This window comes from Salmo salar, chromosome 02 (assembly GCF_965601325.2).
Source record: "Salmo salar chromosome 02, fSalSal1, whole genome shotgun sequence".
In the NCBI taxonomy this organism is placed as follows: Eukaryota; Metazoa; Chordata; class Actinopteri; order Salmoniformes; family Salmonidae; genus Salmo; species Salmo salar.
This window is the reverse complement of record NC_138292.1, coordinates 78,397,312-78,419,971: the sequence shown is the minus strand read 5'-3', so window position 1 is coordinate 78,419,971 and position 22,660 is coordinate 78,397,312.

Sequence of the window (22,660 nt, the reverse complement as noted above, 5' to 3'; positions counted from 1 at the left end):
GGAAAAAAACGTCTCTCTAAGGTCAGGGCGTGACAGTACCCCCCCCCCCCAAAGGTGCGGACTCCCGGCCGCAAACCTGAACCTATAGGGGAGGGTCCGGGTGGGCATCTACCCTTGGTGGCGGCTCCGGTTCGGGGCGTAGCCCCCGCTCCGCCCGCTGATCCCTCCACTTTTGTGTCACCGGACCATGGATTGTCGCCGGAGGAACCGGACCGTGGATCATCGCCGGAGGCTCTGAACTGGGAACCCACGCTGGAGGTTCTGGACTGCCGACCGCCGCTGGAGACTCTGGACTGCAGACCGCCGCTGGAGACTCTGGACTGCAGACCGCCACTGGAGACTCTGGACTGCACACCGCCGCTGGAGACTCTGGACTGCAGACCGCTGCTGGAGACTCTGGACTGCAGACCGCCGCTGGAGGCTCCGGGCCATGGATTATCACTGGAGGCTTCGTGCCATGGATCATCACTACAGGCTCCGGGCCATGGTTCATCACTGGAGGCTTCATGCCATGGATTATCACTGTTGGCTCCGGGCCATGGATTATCACTACAGGCTCCGGGCCATGGATCATCACTGGAGGCTTTTTACGTGGAGCCGGAACAGGTCTCACCAGACTGGGGAGACGCACTGGAGGCCGGGTATGTGAAGCAGGCACCGGACGTACCGGGCTGGGGAGACTCGCTGGAGACCGGGTGCGCGGAGCTGGCACAGGATATACTGGGCCGTGGAGGCACACTGGAGGTCTAGAGCGTAGGGCTGGCACAACCCGTCCTGGCTGGATGCTCACTTTAACCCGGCAAGTGCGGGGCGCTGGCACAGGACAAACTGGGCTGTGAAGGCATACTGGCGACACAGTGCGTAGAGCTGGCGCAGGATATCCTGGACCGAGGAGGCGTACTGGAGACCAGGAGCGCTGAGCCGGCACAATCCGTCGTGGCTGAATGCCCACTCTAGCACGACAAATGCGGGGCGCAGGCACAGAGCGCACCGGGCTATGAATGCGCACTGGAGATATAGTGCACATCACAGCATTACATGGTGCCTGACTGGCCACGTGCTCCCCACGGTAAGCATGGGGAGTTGGCTCAGGTCTCAACCCTGACTCCACCAATCTCCCCGTGTGGCCCCCCCAAAAAATATTTGGAGCTGCCTCTCGGGCTTCCGTTGTTGCCGTGCTAGTTCTTCATAGCGTCGCCGTTCTGCTCTCGCTGCCTCTATTTCCTCCTTCGGACGGCGAAACTCCCCATCCTGCCTCCAGGATCCTATCCCGTCTAGGATTTCCTCCTAGGTCCATTCTACCTGACCACGCTGCTTGGTCCTTTTGTGGTGGGTAGTTCTGTAACGGTCGTCGTTTATAGTTGAAGAAGAAGTGGACCAAAACGCAGCGTGGTAAGTGTTCATGATATTTATTTTCAAGAAACACTCAAACAAAATAACAAAAGGGAAAAAACGAAAACGCACAGTTCCGTCAGGCACATAAGCTAAACAGAAAATAACTACCCACAAAACACAGGTGGGAAAAGGCTGCTTAAGTATGATTCCCAATCAGAGACAACGATATACAGCTGCCTCTGATTGGGAACCCTACTCGGTCAAAACAAAGAAATATACAACATAGAATGCCCACCCCACATCACACCCTGACTTAACAAATAGAGGAATAAAACGTCTCTCTAAGGTCAGCGCGTGACAAGGTCTCTGTCTTTCACACCTGACTCTTCTCTTTATGTCAGAATGGGTTTAAACGCCATCCATTTCATTTATTTGGATTCTTGTATGTATTTACAGTGCATTCGGAAAGTATTCAGACCACTTGACTTTTTCCACATTTTGCTACGTTACAGCCTTATTCTCAAATTGATTACATTGTTTTCCCCCCTCTCATCAATCTACACACAGTACCTCATAATGACAAAGCAAAAAAAATGTATAAAAAATATAAAACTGAAATATCAGATTTACATAAGTATTCAGACCTTTTACTCAGTACTTTGTTGAAGCACCTTTGGCAGCGATTACAAGGCTGTAATCGCTGCCAAAGGTGCTTCAACAAAGTACTGAGTACTTGGGTATGACACTACAAGCGTGGCACACCTGTATTTGGGGAGTTTCTCCCATTTTTCTCTGCAGATCCTCTCAAGCTCTGTCAAGTTGGATGGGGAGTGTCACTGTACAGCTATTTTCAGGTCTCTCCAGAGATGTTAGATTGGGTCCAAGTCCAGGCTCTGGCTGGGCCACTCAAGGACATTCAGAGACTTGTCCCGAAGCCACGCCTGCATTGTCATGGCTGTGTGCTTAGGGTTGTTATCCTGTTGGAAGGTGAACCTTCACCCCAGTCTGAGGTCCTGAGCACTCTGGAGCAGGTTTTCATCAAGGATCTCTCTGTACTTTGCTCCGTTGATCTTTCCCTCGATCCTGACTAGTCTCCCAGTCCCTGCCGCTGAAAAACATCCCCGCAGCATGATGCTGCCACCACCGTGCTTCACCGCAGGGATGGTGCCAGTATTCCTCCAGACGTGAAGCTTGGCATTCATGGCAAAGAATTCCATATTGCTTTCATCAGACCAGAGAATCTTGTTTCTCATGGTCTGAGAGTCCTTTTGGTGCCTTTTGGCAAACTCCAAGCGAGCTGTCATGTGCATTTTACTGAGGAGAGGCTTCTGTCTGGCCACTCAACCATAAAGGCCTGATTGGTAGAGTGCTGCAGAGATTGTTGTATTTCTGGAAGGTTCCACAGAGGAACTCTGGAGATCTGTCAGTGACCATTGGGTTCTTGATCACCTCCCTGACCAAGGACCTTCTCCCCCGATTACTCAGTTTGGCCTGGCGACCAGCTGTAGGTAGAGTCTTGGTGGTTCCAAATTTCTTCCATTTAAGAACGATAGAGGCCACTGTGTTCTTGGGTACCTTTTTGGTACCCTTCCCCAAATCTGTGCCTCAATACAATCCTGTCTCGGAGATCTATAGACAATCCATTCGACCTCATGGCTTGGTATTTGCTCTGACATGCACAGTCAACTGTGGGACCATATATAGACAGGCATGTGCCTTTCCAAATTATGTCCAATCAATTGAATTTACCACAGGTGGACTCCAATCAAGTTGTAGAAACAGCTCAAGGATGATCAATGGAAACAGGATGCACCTGAGATCAATATCGAGTCTCATAGCAGAGGGTCTGAATACGTATCTAAGGTATTTCTGTTTTAGTGTTTTTAATAAAAGCGGCAACAAATTCTAAAAACCTGTTTTGACTTTGTCATTATCGGGTATTGTGTGTAGATTGATGAGGCAAAAAAAAATATTTTATCAATTTTAGAATAAGGCTGTAACGTAACAAAATGTGGAAAGAGTCAAGGGGTCTGAATACTTTCCGAATGCACTGTATGTATTTGTTACCTCTCTAGGGTTATTGTTATTGCTTGGATAACCTTAAAGAAGCCTCATAGGGGGGAGCTGCTGGATACACTTGTTGAGCAAGGGGCTGACCATCTGGAAGGTCCCCATCAAGGCCTTTTCATTTCTTGGACTGTGCTCTCATCTTCACTGCAGCCAAGGTTTATTGTTTGGTATATCTGCCAACACGGCCTAATTCTGGCACCGATACCACTGTTATTAGACAATATATTTACTTGTCGTGTTTGTGGGTGGAGAGAACATTAGCACCATGCAGACTAAATGTTTATGACATTTATTTTAATGTGCAAAGATCTTGCATGATCTATGATCTGTGTTTTTGTATTTTAGGGCGATGTTTCTCTAAGCTCCAAACTTGCTCTGGGCAGAAGTTACCCTCCAGGATATGTACAGCTGTCATACCAAACTAGACAACTGTGCATTTGGCCACAAAGACCTCATCTGACTTTACAGCCATGGTCTTCTCACAATGCAGTGAGCACTGTATCGTTGTATTTTAAAACGTTAGACAAGCCACTTCCCATGAGACAATAGCTTGTCATTTAGTGGGTTAGGCCAGTAGTCTACCCTTTTGCAGTGTGACTTATCAAGGAAACTTATCAAGTGTGTACAACTGGTGTTGGGACTTTATTACATGTACAGTGAAATCAAGTGGGACATTTATCCTAACTGAGTGCAGTGAACCACTTCTATATGGAAATGTAAGGGGTGTAAAAAAGCAGAGGAGAGGTGATTGGGGAGTGGTAACAGATTTGGAGGATAGGTGCGTAATTAGGAGGAATTGGGAGTCATTTTGCCAAAGTTGATTTTGCCAAAGATTGTTTATTATATTGACAAGATATTTGAGTGACCACTCTAACAATGGAAATACATGTCTTCAAAGATGGAAGGAAGGTGGGATGAGTCAAGATTAGGTGGGACCATTTTAGCCAACGAGAGGGCAGATACACGTGTTAATAACAGATAGATAGAGGACTCATATTTGTATCTGTGCCATTATATGTCTGTGACCGCATGGACAGTGCCATTGAGGATATCTCCATTTTAGAGTTGTTAATTCTATTCTTCTTCATTGGCTGATGGCTCCCAACTCATAGGAATCCCAACCTGATTTCAAGTAATTCAGGGCTAAATTGAAGGTTATGATCATTTGATTTAGCTGAACCCATTGTGTTATTGCTAGGGTGGAATAAAAGCCTGCACCCCATGTGGATGGGCTGTCCAGAACAGGAGTTGCAGGTCCCTGATATACTGTTATTAACTATCAGATGTCATTAAGCAGTTGAGTGAACTGTCATTATAAAACTGTTATTGTACATTTGTATTTTATCAGGGCTTTGGGAGGATTGGATTGTAACTGCTGATCCAATACATTTTACTCTATAAAACGACCTGCAAAGTAGTTGGCCTGAGACACCCCAGCGCCTTGGTTCACATCAGAATTATTTTCATGATTCAATCCATTCAAATGTCACAGCCAGTAAAATTCTAAATCTGGATATGAAATGTCAAATGCTGTGGCATGGACCCACAAAACATCCAATCTTGGCTCGGTTAATTCAGATTTTATTTTCCAGATCACGTCTTGCTGTAAATCTATTACGGTGTCTGCAATGTGAGGACCTTCTGGTCAACTAATAAGGTCAATATAATGTGCTGGCCTGTATCAGATCTCTCTGTGTTCCACAGTATAGGTATGAGGTCTTCACCTTTCATCATGCAGTGTAAAGTCAATAGAGGCCTAAATGGAATATTAATCTAATACATTTACAAGGAGAAACACTTGGATCAAATGGGGAGCTGTTGTGTTTTACAGATCTGTAGACAAACAACTCCACAATGATTACCCCGTCAGCAACCTTCTCCAAACATGGCCGTGATCCAAAACTGGCAGCCTAAAGTCATTTGGGATTTCTTCATGCTTTATGACCCTGCGTCATAGAGATAGTATCAAACCACATCTGCTGAGCTGTTCTTGAAACTCCAATTTGATCCCAATACAGTCGAAGCAAACTAAAGCCACAGATAGTTTACATGCCCAATATGTCCATGTTCAGAAACGGGTGTGTCAGAAATACATCCAGCTTCCACAGCAACATATCTAAATTAATTTGGCTTTGCTTTATTGGAAGATCTGTTGCCATTTGCGCCAGAGGATATGACCATATAGATTCCACCAGATGGACCCACCAATGATCAATGTTTAGAAGTGGAACACTTCACATTCAGTAGCCAAATTGGAAGACTGATTTAAATCATGGGGAAATTTGAAATTGTTCCTGTCTGCATGTGAATGAGTTGAATAAGTGTGAATAGAAGGTTGTCCAGTTTAACTGCTGCTTTGGTAGTAGCCTTAATCTCTATAGTAGGAATCTCTGCTTCATTGTGCTGCAATTTATACCACAAACAGTGCAGTGTACCAAAAAGTTATAATATGTTAAACAGTCATAATAACAGTCAACTTTAATATCGCAATCATCTAAATAATGTTGTACTCAACTTGTTGGATTCAAATCAGGATTGTGTTCATTAGGCACAGTGTAGCAAAACATTAAGATGCTGGTGGCCACCGGCTTCTTATGAAGGCATTGATCAATGCTCAGTGTTACATACAAAATCTTTCTACCATCACATCTAAGCCAATATGTCAACAATTTCAATGAAACTTAGCAAATTAACCTGTATGGAGTTATACAAAACACTCCCCGCCTCTCGTCATGTTCTGTTCAGCCGTTTTTGATAACCACATACCAGATTTTTAACAGGGTCATTAAATGTAAAAAATGTTACAACTTAAATGATTTATTTCTCAACTATGCTTTAAGATACAAATGTCAAATACATGTCAACAATCCTTCTTCCAAAGGACCCTACTATGGATTAAATGGTGTGATAATCCCCCCAAATCATGGTCTTTTTTTGTTATAGTTTGGTGAGGAATCACCCTAATAGCTTTCTAATAGCTAGAACAGTGTGGCGTACAGACTGTGACTTTCTAGCTAACCTTCCTTTCTCAAGTAGTTAATGCTTCCTCTTTCAACCTATTCATAATCCACATCCCTCTTGCTGCATTCCAGGTAACTATCTCATGAAGCTGGTTGAGAGAATGCCAAGATTGTGCAAAGCTGTGGCTACTTTGAAGAATCTCAAATATAAAATATGTTTCTCAAGCTCTGTCAGGTTGGATGGGGGCATTGCTGCACAGCTATTTTCAGGTCTCTCCAGAGATGTTCGATCGGGTTCAAATTCGGGCTCTGGCTGGGCCACTCAAGGACATTCAGAGACTTGTATCAGTCTGAGGTCCTGAGTGCTCTGGAGCAGATTTTCATAAAGAATCTCTCTGTAATTTGCTCCGTTCATCTTTCCCTCAATCCTGACTGCCACCACAATGCTTGATGGTGCCACGATTCCTCCAGATCTTGTTACTCACGGTCTGAGAGTCTTTTAGGTGTTCTTCCTAGCGAGATGTCATGTGTCTTTTACTGAGGAGTCACTTCTTTCTGACCACTCTACCACAAAGGCCTGATTGGTGGAGTGCTGCAGAGATGGTTGTCCTTCTGAAAGGTTCTCCCATTTCCACAGAGGAACTCTGGAGCTTTGTCAGAGTGACCATCGGGTTCTTGTTCTTCTCCCCCACTTGCTCAGTTTGGCCAGGCAGCCAGCTCTAGGAAGAATCTTGGTGGTTCCAAAATTATTCCATTTAAGAATGATGGAGGCCGCTGTGTTCTTGTGGACCTTCAATGCTGCAGAATGCTTTTTACCTTTCTCCAGATCTGTCCTTTGACATAATCCGGTCTCAGAGCTCTACGGACAATTCCTTTAACCTCATGGCTTGGTTTTTGCTGTGACATGCACTATCAACTGTGGGACCTTATATAGATAGGTGTGTCTCTTTCCAAATCATGTCCAATGAATTGCATTTACCACAGGTAGACTCCAATCAAGTTGTAGAAACATCTCAAGGATGATCAATGGAAACAGGATGCACCTGAGCTCAATTTCAAGTCTCATTGTCACGGGCGTCGTAAGGATTGGACCAATGTGCAGCGGGAATATGTATACTCATCTTCTTCTTATTAGGTAGAAAGAAGGATAACCAAAACAAAAACACACGTATACAAAAAACAACGACGACGAACAGTCCTGAAAGGCTTACAGCTATACAAGGAACAACTACCCACAAAATCCCAGAGAAAAACACCCCTCTTAAATAGGACCTTCAATAAGAAGCAACTAGGAGCAGCTGCTTCCAATTGAAGGTCAACCCCATTAACTAAACATAGAACTAAACATACTAGATAAACATAGAAATATACTAACATAGAACATAGCCCAACAAACCCCGAAACACTCTAAACAAACACCCCTCTTAAAAAAGAACATAGCCCAACAAACCCCGAAACGCTCTAAACAAACACACTCCTGCCACGTCCTGACCAAACTACAATAACAAATAACCCCTTTACTGGTCAGGACGTGACAGTACCCCCCCCTCCAAATGTGCAGACCCCGGATGCATGCACCTAACACAAAAATAAACACAACATTTAAAATAAAAAACAAAACAACAATTAATCCTAACTAAAGGGAGGGAAGGGAGGGTGGCCACCGTCACCGACGGTTCTTGTGCTACACCCCCCCCCTCCCAACCTCCTACTACGGAGGTGGCTCAGGCTCCGGCCTTACTCCCCAACCTAACCTGTCCACACCCGCTAAATACTTATTACATTTTACCCCTCCCGAAGTCTCTGGGCTTTTGGCGCATCGCTGAAGACCTCGGGGTGATGTGCGTCACTGGAGACCTCGGCCTGATGCGCGTCGCTGGAGACCTCGGGCTGAAGGGCGACTCTGGCTGCGCCGATTCCGGACTGTAGGGCGACTCTGGCTGCGCCGATTCCGGACTGAAGGGCGACTCTGGCTGCGCCGATTCCGGACTGTAGGGAGACTCTGGCTGCGCCGATTCCAGACTGTAGGGCGACTCTGGCGGTTCCGGACTGTAGGCCGTCTCTCTCGGTTCCAGACTGTAGGCCATCTCTCTCAGTTCCGGACTGTAGGCCGTCTCTCGGTTCCGGACTGTGGGCCGTCTCTCTCGGTTCCGGACTGTGGGCCGTCTCTCTCGGTTCCGGACTGTGGGCCATCTCTGCTGGCTCCGGACTGTGGGCCGGCTCTGCTGGCTCCGGACTGTGGGCCGTCTCTCTACGGGGCACTGTCGCCGGAAGCTCTGGACGGGGCACTGTTGCCGGACACTCTGGACGGGGAACTGTTGCCGGACACTCTGGACGGGGAACTGTTGCTGGACACTCTGGATGGGGCACTGTTGCCGGATACTCTGGACAGGGCCTGCGTACTGAAGGCCTGATGTGTGGGGCTGGCTTAGGAGGAGCCAGACTAGGGACACGCATCTCAGGGCTAGTGCGAGGAGCAGGAGCAGAACGAGCTGGACTGGGCTGACGCACTGCAGGCCTGGTGCGTGGTGCTGGCTTTGGAGGCACCAGACTAGAGACACGCACCTCAGGGCTAGTGCGAGAAGCAGGAACTGGATACACCGGGCCATGAGTAGGCACTGGAGGTCTGGAGCGCACCTCCTGCACAACCCGTCCTGGCTGGATGGTAATAATAACCCTGCACAAGCGGAGTCCTGGCACAGGCCGAACTGGGCTGTGCAGAGGCCTGATGGCTGCCGTGCGTAGAGCAGGCGTAGGGTAGCCTGGACCTAGGAGGCGTACTGGTGGCCAGATGTGCTGCGCAGGCATCCTCCTCCCAGGCTGGATGCCCACTCTAGCACGGCACTTGCGAGGAGCTGGGATCGCTTGCACCGGACTTTGCGTGCGCATGGGCGAGATCGTGCGCACTTCCGCATACACCGGTGCTCTCACTGCCAGACGCTCCCCATAATAAACACGGGAAGTTGGCTTAGGGCTTACCCTAGGCCCAGCCAAACTACCTGTGTGCCCCTCCCCCAAAAATGTTAGGGGCTGCCTCTCTCACTTGCCTCTCGGGGAGCTCTGCTGCTGCTCCATGCTCCGCTGTTTGGTCCGTTTGTGGTGGGTAGTTCTGTCACGGGCGTCGTAAGGATTGGACCAAGGTGCAGCGGGAATATGTATACTCATCTTCTTTTTATTAGGTAGAAAGAAGGAAAACAAAAACAAAAACACATGTATACAAAAAACAACGACGACGAACAGTCCTGAAAGGCTTACAGCTATACAAGGAACAACTACCCACAAAATCCCAGAGAAAAACACCCCTCTTAAATAGGACCTTCAATTAGAAGCAACTAGGAGCAGCTGCTTCCAATTGAAGGTCAACCCCATTAACTAAACATAGAACTAGACATACTAGATAAACATAGAAATATTCTAACATAGAACATAGCCCAACAAACCCCGAAACACTCTAAACAAACACCCCTCTTAAAAAAGAACATAGCCCAACAAACCCCGAAACACTCTAAACAAACACACCCCTGCCACGTCCTGACCAAACTACAATAACAAATAACCCCTTTACTGGTCAGGACGTGACACTCATAGCAAAGAGTCTGAATACTTATGTACATAAGGTATTTCTGTTTTTATTTGTAACCAGGATGTAACGTAACAAAATGTGGAAAAAGGGAAGGATACTTTCTGAATGCGCTGTATCTATGTGAAAATGCAGTTCATTGACTATAACTCAGCGTTCAACCCCAATTGTCCCATCCAAGCTTGTCACCAAGCTTAGGACCCTGGGACTGAACACCTCCTTCTGCAACTGGATCCTGTACTTCCTGACGGGCCAACCCCAGGTGATCAGGGTAGGCAATGTCACTTCTGCCACGCTGACCCTCAACACGGCGGCTCCACACGGGTGTGTGCTTAGTCTCCTCCTGTACTCTCTGTTCACCCACGAATGCGTGGCCACGAACGACTCCAACACCATCATCAAGTTTGCTGACGACACGACGGTGGTAGGCCTGATCACTGATGGCAATGACACAGCCTATAGGGAGGAGATCAGAGACTTCGCATTGTGGAGTCAGGACAACAGCCTCTCCCGCAACGTGAGTAACACCAAGGAGCTGATCGCGGACTACAGAAAACGTGGGGCGAGCAGTGTAGCGGGTTGATAGCTTCAGGTCCTCGGCGTCCAAATCACTAAGGATTTTAAATGGTCCACACACACGAGCACACTCGTGTCTCTTCTACCTCAGGAGGTTGAAAAGTTTTGGCATGGGCCCTGAAATCCTACAAAGGTTCTACAGCTGTACCATTGAGAGCATCTTGACTGGCTGCATCACTACTTGGTATGGCAATAGCACCGCCCGCGATCACATGGCGCTACAGAGGGTGGTGCAGACAGCCCAGTACTCCCTGCCATCCAAGACCTCTATATCAGGCGGTGTGAAAGGAAGGCCCGGAAAATCGTTAAAGACTCCAGCAACCCTAGCCATAGACTTCTCTCTCCGTTTCCGCATGACAACTGGTACCGGTGCATCAATTCTGACACCAACAGGCTGCTAAATAGCTATCTGAGTTGACCCTTGACATTGTATTTTTTTGCACTGTCTCTATGCACAGGCACAGGGCCCCAAACACACAAACACTCACTCCATAATTTGCCTACACACACATAATATGCACATACATTTATTCTGACTCTACACACACACCCACTCACGTACAATCCTCATATACGCTGCTGCTTCTCTGTTTTTTATCATATACTGTATCCTGATGTCTAGTCAACTTACCACTATACATATCTACCTCTATCACTCCAGTATCCCTGCACATTGTAAATATGGTACTGGAACTTTCTGACCCTGTATATTTTATGATTTCTTACTTGGTCGTGTTCTTATTTCTTATTTGCTTATTGATTACTGTATCGTTGTGTTTAGAGCGTGCAAGAAAGGCATTTCACTGCACTTGTGCACGTGACATTAAAACTTGAAACTGAAATACCATGTGGATGGGCTGTCCAGAACAGGAGTTGCAGGCCCCTGATATACTGTTATTAACTGCCAGATGTCATTAAGCAGTTCAATAAACTGTCATTATGAAACTGTTATTGTACATATTTTAAGTATTTTAGCAGGGCCTTGCATGGTTCAGATAATAACTCTTCATCCAATATATTTTGTCCTGTAAAAATGACTCAGTCTGTGCTCACAAAGTGGTTTTGCCTGAGACACCCCAGAGCTTTGGCTCACGTCAGCATTTTATTTCATCTATTAAAATGTCACAGCCAGTAAAAATCTAAATCTGGAAATGAAATGTCACATGCTGTTGCATGGATCCACAAAACAACCAAGCTTGGCTCGGTTTATTCAGATCTTATTTTCCAGGTCACATGTCTCTCTGTAAATATATTACGGTGTCAGCAATGTCAGGACTTCATGGTCGACTAATCAAATCAAATTGTATTTGTCACATGCGCCGAATACAACAGGTGTAGACCTTACAGTGAAATGCTTACTTACAAGCCCTTAACCGGTTAGTCGAGGTAATTGAGGTAATATTTACATGTAGGTAGAGTTAAAGTGACCATGCATTAACAGAGAGTAGCAGCAACGTAAAATAGGTGTTTGGGTATGCCTTCAATTAGCTGTTCAGGAGTCTTATGGCTTGGGGGTAGAAGCTGTTAAGAAGCCTTTTGGACCTAGACTTGGTGCTCCGGTACCACTTGCCTTGCGGTAGCAGAGAGAACAGTCTATGACTAGGGTGGTCTACAGTATAGGTATGAGGTCTTCACCTTTCAGCATGCAGTGTGAAGTCAATGGAGGGATAAATGTAATATTAATCTAATACATTTACAAGGAGAAACACTTGGATCAAATGGGGAGCTGTTGTGTTTTTCAGCAAGCTGTACAGATCTTTGGACCAACAAGTGTTCCAAATTATTGCTCCCTGTCAGTAACCTTCTCCAACCATAGATGTCAGGAATACATGCAACCTAAAGTCGTTTAGGATTGCTTTATGACCCTCTGTCATAGAGATGGTATCAAAACTGCTGAGCTGTTCTTGAAACTCCAATTTGATCCCATACAGTCGATGGTAAATTTAAAAGAAGTGTGCCAAAGCAACAGATAATTTCCAATCCCAATATGGCCATGTTCAGAAACGAGTGTGTCAAAAATACATCCAGCTTTCACAGCAATGTATCTCAGGTCATTTGACATTGGTTTATTGGCAGATCTGCTGCAATTTGAGCTGTGCACCAGAGGATAGGACCATAAATGAAACAGACTTATAACTGATATGGCCATTAAACGGACCAGTCAAATACCTGCTTCTTTTGGACAGCTATATTTTAGACTTTCAAATGTAAAAACAACAGAGATTACAAGAAGACACAGTCAAGGACAATATAAGTAAAGTCCATAACAGAGATCATCAATAAAACTGGGAATCCCACACCCTCCCTTCAGCTGCAGCTGTTGGAACACAAGCGTCTCTGGGAGAGCAGGGGACTCTTCCTAGCCAAGCCCACCAATCAACTTCACAAACAGTCGCTCTATTGTAAGACCGATTTGAAAAATGGAAACTGTTCCTGTCTGCCTGTAAATTAGTTGAATAGGTGTTGAATAGAAGGTATGTTCAATAGAAGGTGTTGAATAGACGGTGCTGAATAGAAGGTGTTGAATAGAAGTTATGTTCAATAGAAGGTGTTGCATAGAAGGTGTTGAATAGAAGGTGTTCAATAGAAGGTGTTAAATAGAAGGTGTTCAATAGAAGGTGTTGAATAGAAGGTGTTCAATAGAAGGTGTTGAGTAGAAGGTGCTGAATAGAAGGTGTTCAATAGAAGGTGTTGAATAGAAGGTATGTTCAATAGAAGGTGTTGAATAGAAGGTGCTCAATAGAAGGATTTTCAGTAGAAGGTGCTTGAATAGAAGGTATGTTCAATAGAAAGTCTTGAATATAAGTTATGTTCAATAGAAGGTGTTCAATAGAAGGTGCTGAATAGAAGGAGTTTAATAGAAGATCTTGAATAGAAGGTGTTCAATAGTAGGTGCTGAATAGAAGGTGTTCAATAGAAGGTTGTCCAGTTTAACACCAGAACCGCTGGGCCTTCGAGGGAACCTTCCCCCATTCTGACTGCAACATTCTAACAGTGTAATTAATACATTTCAGATATACTATCACAAAAGGTATAATTCGGTTGTGTTTATGAAGGTAGCGTTAGAATATGAAAAATATGTATTTTCAAATAACACAATAGCATTTTCATTAGTTTATGTTAGGCTACTGAGGGATATATGCAAAAGTAAAATTAAAATGTTCAATCTACTTTATTAGTGGAGTGCCTTTGTTACAACTATGAAAACATCAGTAGCCTAAACATGATTATAGGTGCTAAGTGAACTTCTTAAATAGTGAAAACCAGCACAAAAGCAATAATGGCATTTTAATGAATATCAGTGTCCATATGACTGCAGTCAAAAATAGTCATCCATTTATATGATGGATATGTTTCCAGACATCGCGTTGTCGTTTCTTTGTCATCAAAACAGAGGTAACGCATGATCTTTCTGAAGCGATCCCATGCCATGGTTTCTCCAAAGAAAGGTATCCCATAAATGTCTGACCAGAAGCTGGTCACGCGCTTTCCTTCGAATGCTCCACTGGACATTGAAATTACCATAAAGGATTTAAAGAAACGCTTCTAGATCATCAACAGACAGATCCCAGCTCATTGTGCACCTTAAACACAGTACCGGATGTGCTGTAGTAGAATGTCCATGTCACTTAAAAATAAAATCAAGTCAAATCACATTTTATTTGTCACATGTGCCGAATACAACAGGTATTTCACCTTACAGTCAAATGCTTACTTACTTACAGTTCAAGTCCTTAACCAATGATGCAGTTAAGAAAAATATGTGGGCTTGGGGGCAGTATTTTGACATCTGGATGACAAGCATGCCCAAAGTAAACTGCCTGTTACTCAGGCCCAGAAGCTAGGATATGCATATAATTGGTAGATTTGGATAGAAAACACTAGAAAGTTGCTAAAACGGGTAAAATAATGTCTGTGAGTATAACATAACTGACATGGCAGGCGAAAACCCGAGGACAAACCATCCAGAAAAAAGAAATCAGCCCACCATTGATTCCAATGGCTGTCATTTTTAATATGAAGGGAATACCTACCAGATTGCAGTTCCTAGGGCTTCCACTAGATGTCAACAGTCTTTAGAAAGAGTTTCATGCTTGTTTTGGGAAAAATGAGCTAGAATTTGTCGTTTTTCTAAGTGGCTCCCATTTTGGCTGTAGTGTTGTTACGCGTTCTGGTGAATGCGTGTACTTTGTTGTTTATCTCCAGTAATGACAATAACAATTCTCCATCTTAAATGGAGAATTGAGGTTTGACTTGTTGGAGAAGTTTATTGGTAATGTTTGGGATTCATTTTGTATGCATTTTGAAGGAGGGAAACCGGTGGATTACTGAATGAAGCGCGCCAGCTAAACTGAGTTTTTGGGGATATAAAGAAGGACTTTATCGAACAAAAAAACCATTTGTGATGTAGCTGGAACCTTTTGGAGTGCCAACAGAAGAAGATCTTCAAAGGTAAGTGATTTATTTTATCGCTATTTCTGACTTTCGTGGTGCATCTGCCTGGTTGGAAAATGTTTTTAATGCTTTTGTGTGCTGGGCGCTGTCCTCAGATAATCGCATGGTGTGCTTTCGCCGTAAAGCCTTTTTGAAATCTGACACAGTGGCTGGATTAACAAGAAGTTAAGCTTTTAACTGATGTATGACACTTGTATTTCAATGAATGTTAAATATGACTATTTCTGTCATTTGAATTTCGCACTCTGCAATTTCACCGGAAGTTATCGAGATGGGACGCTAGCGTCCTACAATAAGTTTTAAGAAAGTATTTACTAAAATAATCTGAAGTAAAAAAAAAAAAAAACATTACAATTGAAAAATACCACATAATTAAAGAGTAACAATAAAATAACAGTAGCGAGGCTATATACAGCAGGTACCGGTGCAGAGTCAATGTGTCCCCTACACAGGTGAAAGCTGATGAGTGCGTTGCTGAGATGTAGGACCTGCTCTCATGTGTAGTCAGGTGGCAGGAGGGGTGGAGAACATTGAGAACATAATATTCCATGTGGGATATAGCCTACAGAGTAACTTATGTAGATATTCTAAACAAAATTGTTTTGATAACTTTCAAGTGTAACAGTTCTATTTGGAATAAACCATCCTTCACATAATACTGTAGAATAAGGGTGTACCGAGTACTCGGACAAAACGGTATCTTAAAGGATATGGAGAATTTTCTTTTGTTATTATCCATAATAATATAGAAAACTCTAAAAGGGGATGTCAAAAGAAAGATACAAAATAAAAGCCCTGCTGGTGGAACAAAATATTTGTGAAACAAAACATTTCAACCCCACCCACCACCGAAAAAAAGTTAAAGAAATGTAAAATTGATGTCAACAATCCTTCCTCCAAAGGACCCTTCTATGGATTAAATGTGGTGAAAATCCACAAAATAATGATTTTTTTTTTTGCTCTAGTTTCTTCAGGAATCACCCTAAGAGCTTCTCTAATACAATAATGTGGCACACAGACTGACTTTCTAGATAACCTTCCTTCTTCCAGTAGTTAATGCTTCCTCTTTCAGAACCTATTCATAATCCACTTACCTCTTCCTATTTACATGTTAAACTCTAAATCTGTTCAAAATCACAACATGGAAGTGACATCAGTGTGGAACCAATGTGTCTGATCAACTTTACCTCACACTCCATGACCCTGGGGCAGGATCTTTCTCTTTAGGTTATATAGGATCATGATTCCAGAGTCTCTTATTGGTTGCGTTGCATCAAGCAATAGTTGTGTGCCACGTCAGATTGCTATATCATTTGATGTAGTTAACTGATCTGTTAATAATCATTAAATCCATGCGTTCTGAGATCTGGCATTCTTCTGCAATGTAGTCAGCATGGAGGGTGGCCATTGTGTTTAAGAACCACAGATGTCACAAAACCTGCAACTAATGTAAGCTTACAGAGTGAGTAACTGCTCACTGCTCCAAAAACTGCCTTCTGATACCATGTATCTAGTCTGTGTTGACTGACTCTTTGGCCTTCATTACAACCTTTCCCGCCACTGTGGATTATATTTATAGCCTTCTCATAAAAGTGTGAAGCCTCCGCTATGCTGACAAAGCTATCTAGCATCTAACTCATTGCAATTTGAACCCTACATTAAAATGCTTATTTCCTAAACGGGTATGGACTTGTTATTGCTTGTGTAGCAGATGGGGATCTGTGAAACTCACTCCTCAGCCTGCAGCGTCTCCACTTGTGCTGCTGAATAGTTCGCTTTTTGGTGGCACGACTGGCTAAGATGCTTCATGAGATAATGTGTTTGTGAGAGACTTCCTGGGTTTGAGCCTTGTTAGAGTGTGTTCGGAAAGTATTCAGACCCCTTGACTTTTTCCATATTTTGTTATGTCACAGCCTTATTCTATAATGGATTAAATTGTTTTTTTCCCTCCTCATCAATCTACACACAATACGCCATAATGACACATCAAAAACATGTTTTTAGAAATATTTGCACATTTCAACAAAAACAAAAAATGGAAATATTACATTTACATATGTATTCAGACCCTTTACTCAGTACTTTGTTGAAGCACCTTTGGCAGCGATTACAGCCTAGAGTCTTCTTGGGTATGACACTTCAAGCTTGGCACACCTGTATTTGGGGAGTTTCTCCAGTTCTTCTCTGCAGATCTTCTCAAGCTCTGTCGGGTTGGATGGGGAGCGTTGCTGCACAGCTATTTTCAGGTCTCTCCAGAAATGTTTGATGGGGTTCAAGTCCGTGCTCTGGCTGGGCCACTCAAGGACATTCAGAGACTTGTACCAAAGCCACTCCTGCATTGTCTTGGCTGTGTGCTTAGGATTATTGTCCTGTTGGAAGGTGAACTTTTGCCCCAGTCTGAGGTCCTGAGCGCTCTGGAGCAAGTTTTTATCAAGGATCTCTCTTTACTTTGCTCCTTTCATCTTTCCCTCGATCCTGACTATTTTACCAGTCTCTGCCGCTGAAAAACATCCCCACAGCATGATGCTGTGATAAGGGAATTTATATGCTTAAAGGTAATGATTAAAGAATTCCACCATGAAACTTAACTATTAGTGATTATTAGTTTATGTAGCATGTATAATGAATAATTAAAGTACTAAACATAAGTCCAATTAGGTTCGGTAGAGACATGTGAGGGGGAGAAATGTGTGTGTGTGTGTGTGTGTGTGTGACTAAGATACCGAGAACAATTCAACTGTGTATGACCTGACCTTGCTAGAACTCTGAGAAACTTACGATAAGACAGGGAGTCCTTTCAAGGTTCCTCTAATCTCGGGGGAATGGAACTGCCGGCTTGGTAGTGATAAACAGTAGATACAACTCACCTACTGTTCGTGTGTATGTATGTGCGTAGGATATCTACTGTTTGTGTGGAGGTATGTGCGTAAGTAGGGAGTGAGTAATAAAATGGATGTCTTTGTATTATGGACTTCAGAACGTTCTCGTGATTAAACTGTATCAACCTTTTGCATAAACTGAGTCTTTGCCTAATTATTATTAAACCCAGGGTCTTACAAACCTCGGGGATTGGTCAAAGCTTATTAATTGTTAGTTATTATCATTGGGATTGAAAATTCTCGTGACATGCTGCCACCACCATGCTTCACCGTAGGGGTGGTGCCAGGTTTCCTCCAGACGTGACGCTTGGCATTCAGGCCAAAGAGTTCAATCTTGGTTTAATCAGACCAGAGAATGCTGTTTCTCATGGACTGAGAGTCCTTTAGATGCCTTTTGGCAAACTCGAAGTGGTCTCCTTTTACTGAAGAGTGGCTTCCGTCTGGCCACTTTATCATAAAGGCCTGATTGGTGGAGTGCTGCAGAGATGGTTGTGCTTGAACTCTGGAGCTCTGTCAGTGTGAACATCGGGTTCTTTGTTACCTCTCTGAACAAGGCCCTTCTCCCCCGATTACTCAGCTTGGCCGTGCGGACAGTTCTAGGAAGAGTCCTGGTCCTTCCAAACTTTTTGCATTTAAGAATGATGGAGGCCACTGTGTTCTTGGGGACCTTCAATGCTGCCGAAAGGGGGCCGAATACTTTCCGAATGCACTGTGCCGAATCAGGAGGAAGCGTTGATCGCTAAGCAAGCAGCATGACGACCTTTACACTTGGTTCAAGTGAACTCTGACAGCACAATTAGTACAAATATTCTGTTGCACAAGTGAATGTTATTCCCACACACAGTCAGGAAGATGTTTCGGGAAGCTAAGAAATATCCAAGGGCCGAAGTTGGAGAATAACAACACCTGGTCGCATCTTCAGGTAACCAAGTCTCCAAATCTACAATTAGACGCCACTTCCACGCCAATAGGCTCTTTGGAAGGGTTCCTGAAACAATCCTTATAGAGAGCATCCAACAAATGTAAATATTGATGATCTTCATTTGCAAAAAGGTCGTTAGTAAGGTTCAAAAAAATATTTTAACAAATTAAATAAAATACCAGGACCTTTTAGGTGGCGGAGTTTTGAGTATTTTGAAAAATGTGTATTACTTGTTAACCAAAAATATCTTTCTCTGAGCAATTGTGTTATGATGGGTAGGTAGATAAAAAGAGTGGTAGGCAACAGTTATTAGGCAACAGTTATTCAGCACACTACTGTGATACACATCCGATCCCGAGGGGCCAGTGGAGGAGGGGCCAGTAATTCAACACACTACTGTGATACACATCCCATCTCTAGGGGCCAGTTATTCAGCACACTACTATGATACACACCCCATCTCTAGGGGCCAGTTATTCAGCACACTACTGTGATACACATCCCATCCCTAGGGCCCAGTGGAGGAGGGGCCAGTAATTCAACACACTACTATGATACACATCCCATCCCTAGGGGCCAGTGGAGGAGGGGCAAGTAATTCAACACACTACTATGATACACATCTGATCCCGAGGGGCCAGTGGAGGAGGGGCCAGTAATTCAACACACTACTGTGATACACATCCCATCCCTAGGGGCCAGTTATTCAACACACTACTATGATACACATCCCAGTGGAGGAGGGGCCAGTTATTCAACACACTACTATGATACACATCCCCTTCCTAGGGGCCAGTGGTAACAGGGCCAGGCAAGGAAGCTCTGGTCTGCATTAGAGGTCTGTGGTAAGCACAGCTGGGAGGGATTACTGAGCTAATCAGCTGAACCATCTCCCACCAGCAGGGCTTTTATTTTGTATCATTCTTCAGACATCCCCTTTTAGAGTTTTCTGTATAATTATTTATTGTTTGTCACCAACTGAACATGAACGACCCTCTTGAGCTGGCCTGACCACGGAGTCACACCAGAGTTGGTAAGCAAATCCACACACTCATACTTTCATTTTCATGCACACACCTAGTCAGGTTCCAGAACAACAAGCCTTGGTCCCCTGGACAATGTGAGTATAGTAAAACACTAAGGTTGTTGACACGGTTCCGTAAGAATTACAATAAATAATAAAATGCTCCCATTATTTTTAGCGAACAATATTTCTCAGTATTTGTATTATTTATTGTACAAATCTTTGTGAAGGGTGTCAATAATTTAGAAGTTGACTGTACACAGTGTACAAAACATTAAGAACACCTTCTAATATTGCGTTGCACCCCCTTTTTTGCCCTCACAACAGCCTCAATTTGTCAGGGCATGGACTCTACGATGTGTAGAAAGCGTCCCACTGGAATGCTGGCCCATGTTGACTCCAATGCTTCCCACAGTTGTGTCAAGTTCGCTGGATGTGTATTGGGCGGTGGACCATTATTGATACACACAGGAAACTGTTGAGTGTGTAAACCCCCAGCAGCATTACAGTTCTTGACACAAACCAGTGCGCCTGGCACCTACTACCATACCCTGTTGAAAGGCACTTAATTATTTTGTCTTGCCCATTCACCCTCTGAATGGCACACATACACAATCCATGTCTCAATTGTCTCAAGGCTTAAAAATCCTTCTTTAACCTGTCTCCTCCCCTTCATCTACACCGATTGAAGTGGATTAAACAAGTGACATCAATAAGGGATTATAGCTTTCACCTGGTCAGTCTGTTGTGGATAGAGCAGGTGTCCCTAATGTTTTGTACACTCAATGTATATGTTATGTACTTACCATACTACCAGTATATTATATTTACAACATGCATTAAGTGGCAAATATCAACACACTAGGCTCATCCATACTGAGAAGCCATGATCTAATGAAGGCTATGGGGAACATGCATCAAGATGGCAGAATAGAATAGATGTCACACATCATTGTTTTTAAACTACAGTCTGTGACATGGTTCAATGTGTCAATATTTTGAGTCTGAAAAGACGATTCTCTTCTTCAATAGTGTGCAGTGAATTCATACTAGATGAAAAGCCTGAATGAGTATGACATCCTGGCATTGTAAAATATACTTTTTATTATGTAAGATGAATTACAAACAATCAATTCAATGCAATAAAGGTCATTCAGCCCTGAAGGGCAATCATTTATTTTAGGGATGGGACACAGTTAAAAGGCAATAATCATACACTTAAGATAAACATTTTGAAAGTTGTTCCATTGTGCTTCCTTCTACACACAATTATCTACTGTGATGATCCCCTGCCTGTTTCCTGAAGAGTACACATACACACACACTCACCACGGTAGACCATACATACTTCCTGCCAGCCAGCCTAGGGGAAGCCCTTGCTGAGTACAGCCATGATCCTCCAATTTCCTAAAACACTCACACACTTCGTCTATAAATATGCTAGCGAACCAACTGTCAGGGAAAGCCCTCACTACATGATGACTCACAGACGGTCAGGGTGGAGAGGTTAACTGTGGTTATTATTAACTGTTTGTTTAGGCAATGCTTTAGGCTCCTCCGATTCCTCAATGCTTTAGGCTCCTCCCACTCCCCGCCAGGATCTCTTTCCGACACCTCCACAAACCTTAGCAGTGGCAGGCAAATGAAAGGACCCCTGTGTTTTCTAACCTTGGTGTTCAGCACCCTCTATTGGAGAAGAGTTATACTAAATGTTGTTTGGAGATTTGCAATAAATAGCAAGTCCCATGAGGCGGGTCATGTTCATTAAGGCATGCAACAAAAACATATTCAAAACAATTTGCAGTGGAAAACAAAACATTAACCTTTTGCCTACAAATTCTGCAGCCCCGCGGAAATCTAACATAATTTTTAAAATTCCCCATCAAAATCCGTCAATTTAAGCTAGATACTTTATGTTTTTCTGCATGGGCTATATGTCTCTCAATCCAACACATCCGCCATTATCGCCCTCCGCATCTGCTGTGAAAGGGGGCCGAGCTAGAGAAGTGTTTGTCCGACCATCAGACGTCCCGGAAATCTGTAAAAAAAAATTATCTTCATTATTTACCATTTAATTGGGCACAAAATAATCTGAAACACAACCAAAACAAAGAGCAAATGCATCCAACACATTTGTAAACGTCGCAGGCTTGATGTAGTCATTGTGTGCAATGAATATGGGAACAAATACTAAACTTTTCATTACTTTAATACACATGTAAGTGAATTTGTCTAAATACTTTTGCTCCCCTAAGATGTCTAAACGGTTCACAAGATATGGATGAAAATACCCTCAAATTAAAGACATTATTCGATTTCAAATCTATACTCTATACTCCAAACATTTGGAGTACAGAGTCAAAAGAAGAGAAAGTGCTCTAGCACCCCTGAAAAATCTGAATAAAAAATGATATAATGAAAAAACAAAGTGCACTGGGCCTTTACTAGTTAGTCCTGTATTAGAGGACTGATATAGCCGTCTGTACTGCGTGCCCCACCAAAATGTTCACTTTCACTTACTAGGTTGAAGTAACTTAGATGAATTGAACTCAACATGAAATTTTGATTGGACTTGATGAAATATGTTTAAGGCAGCAGGGTAAAACAGGGTAACTTTTTAAAGTTGACCAATATTTGACATTGTATATGCTCCACACAGAAATCTGTATCTAGTCTGTAATTAAGATAGAATAATCAGCTATATACATAATAAATCCTTTGTCCTCAAAGAGAGGGAGGAGGAGGATGCCTCTCCACTGACAGCCACATACACTCCTCCACATTTAACCCAGTTGTATTATGAGATAAGGGAACAACCGATAGCTGCATTCATTTGATTTACACTATTCTCTCTCACAG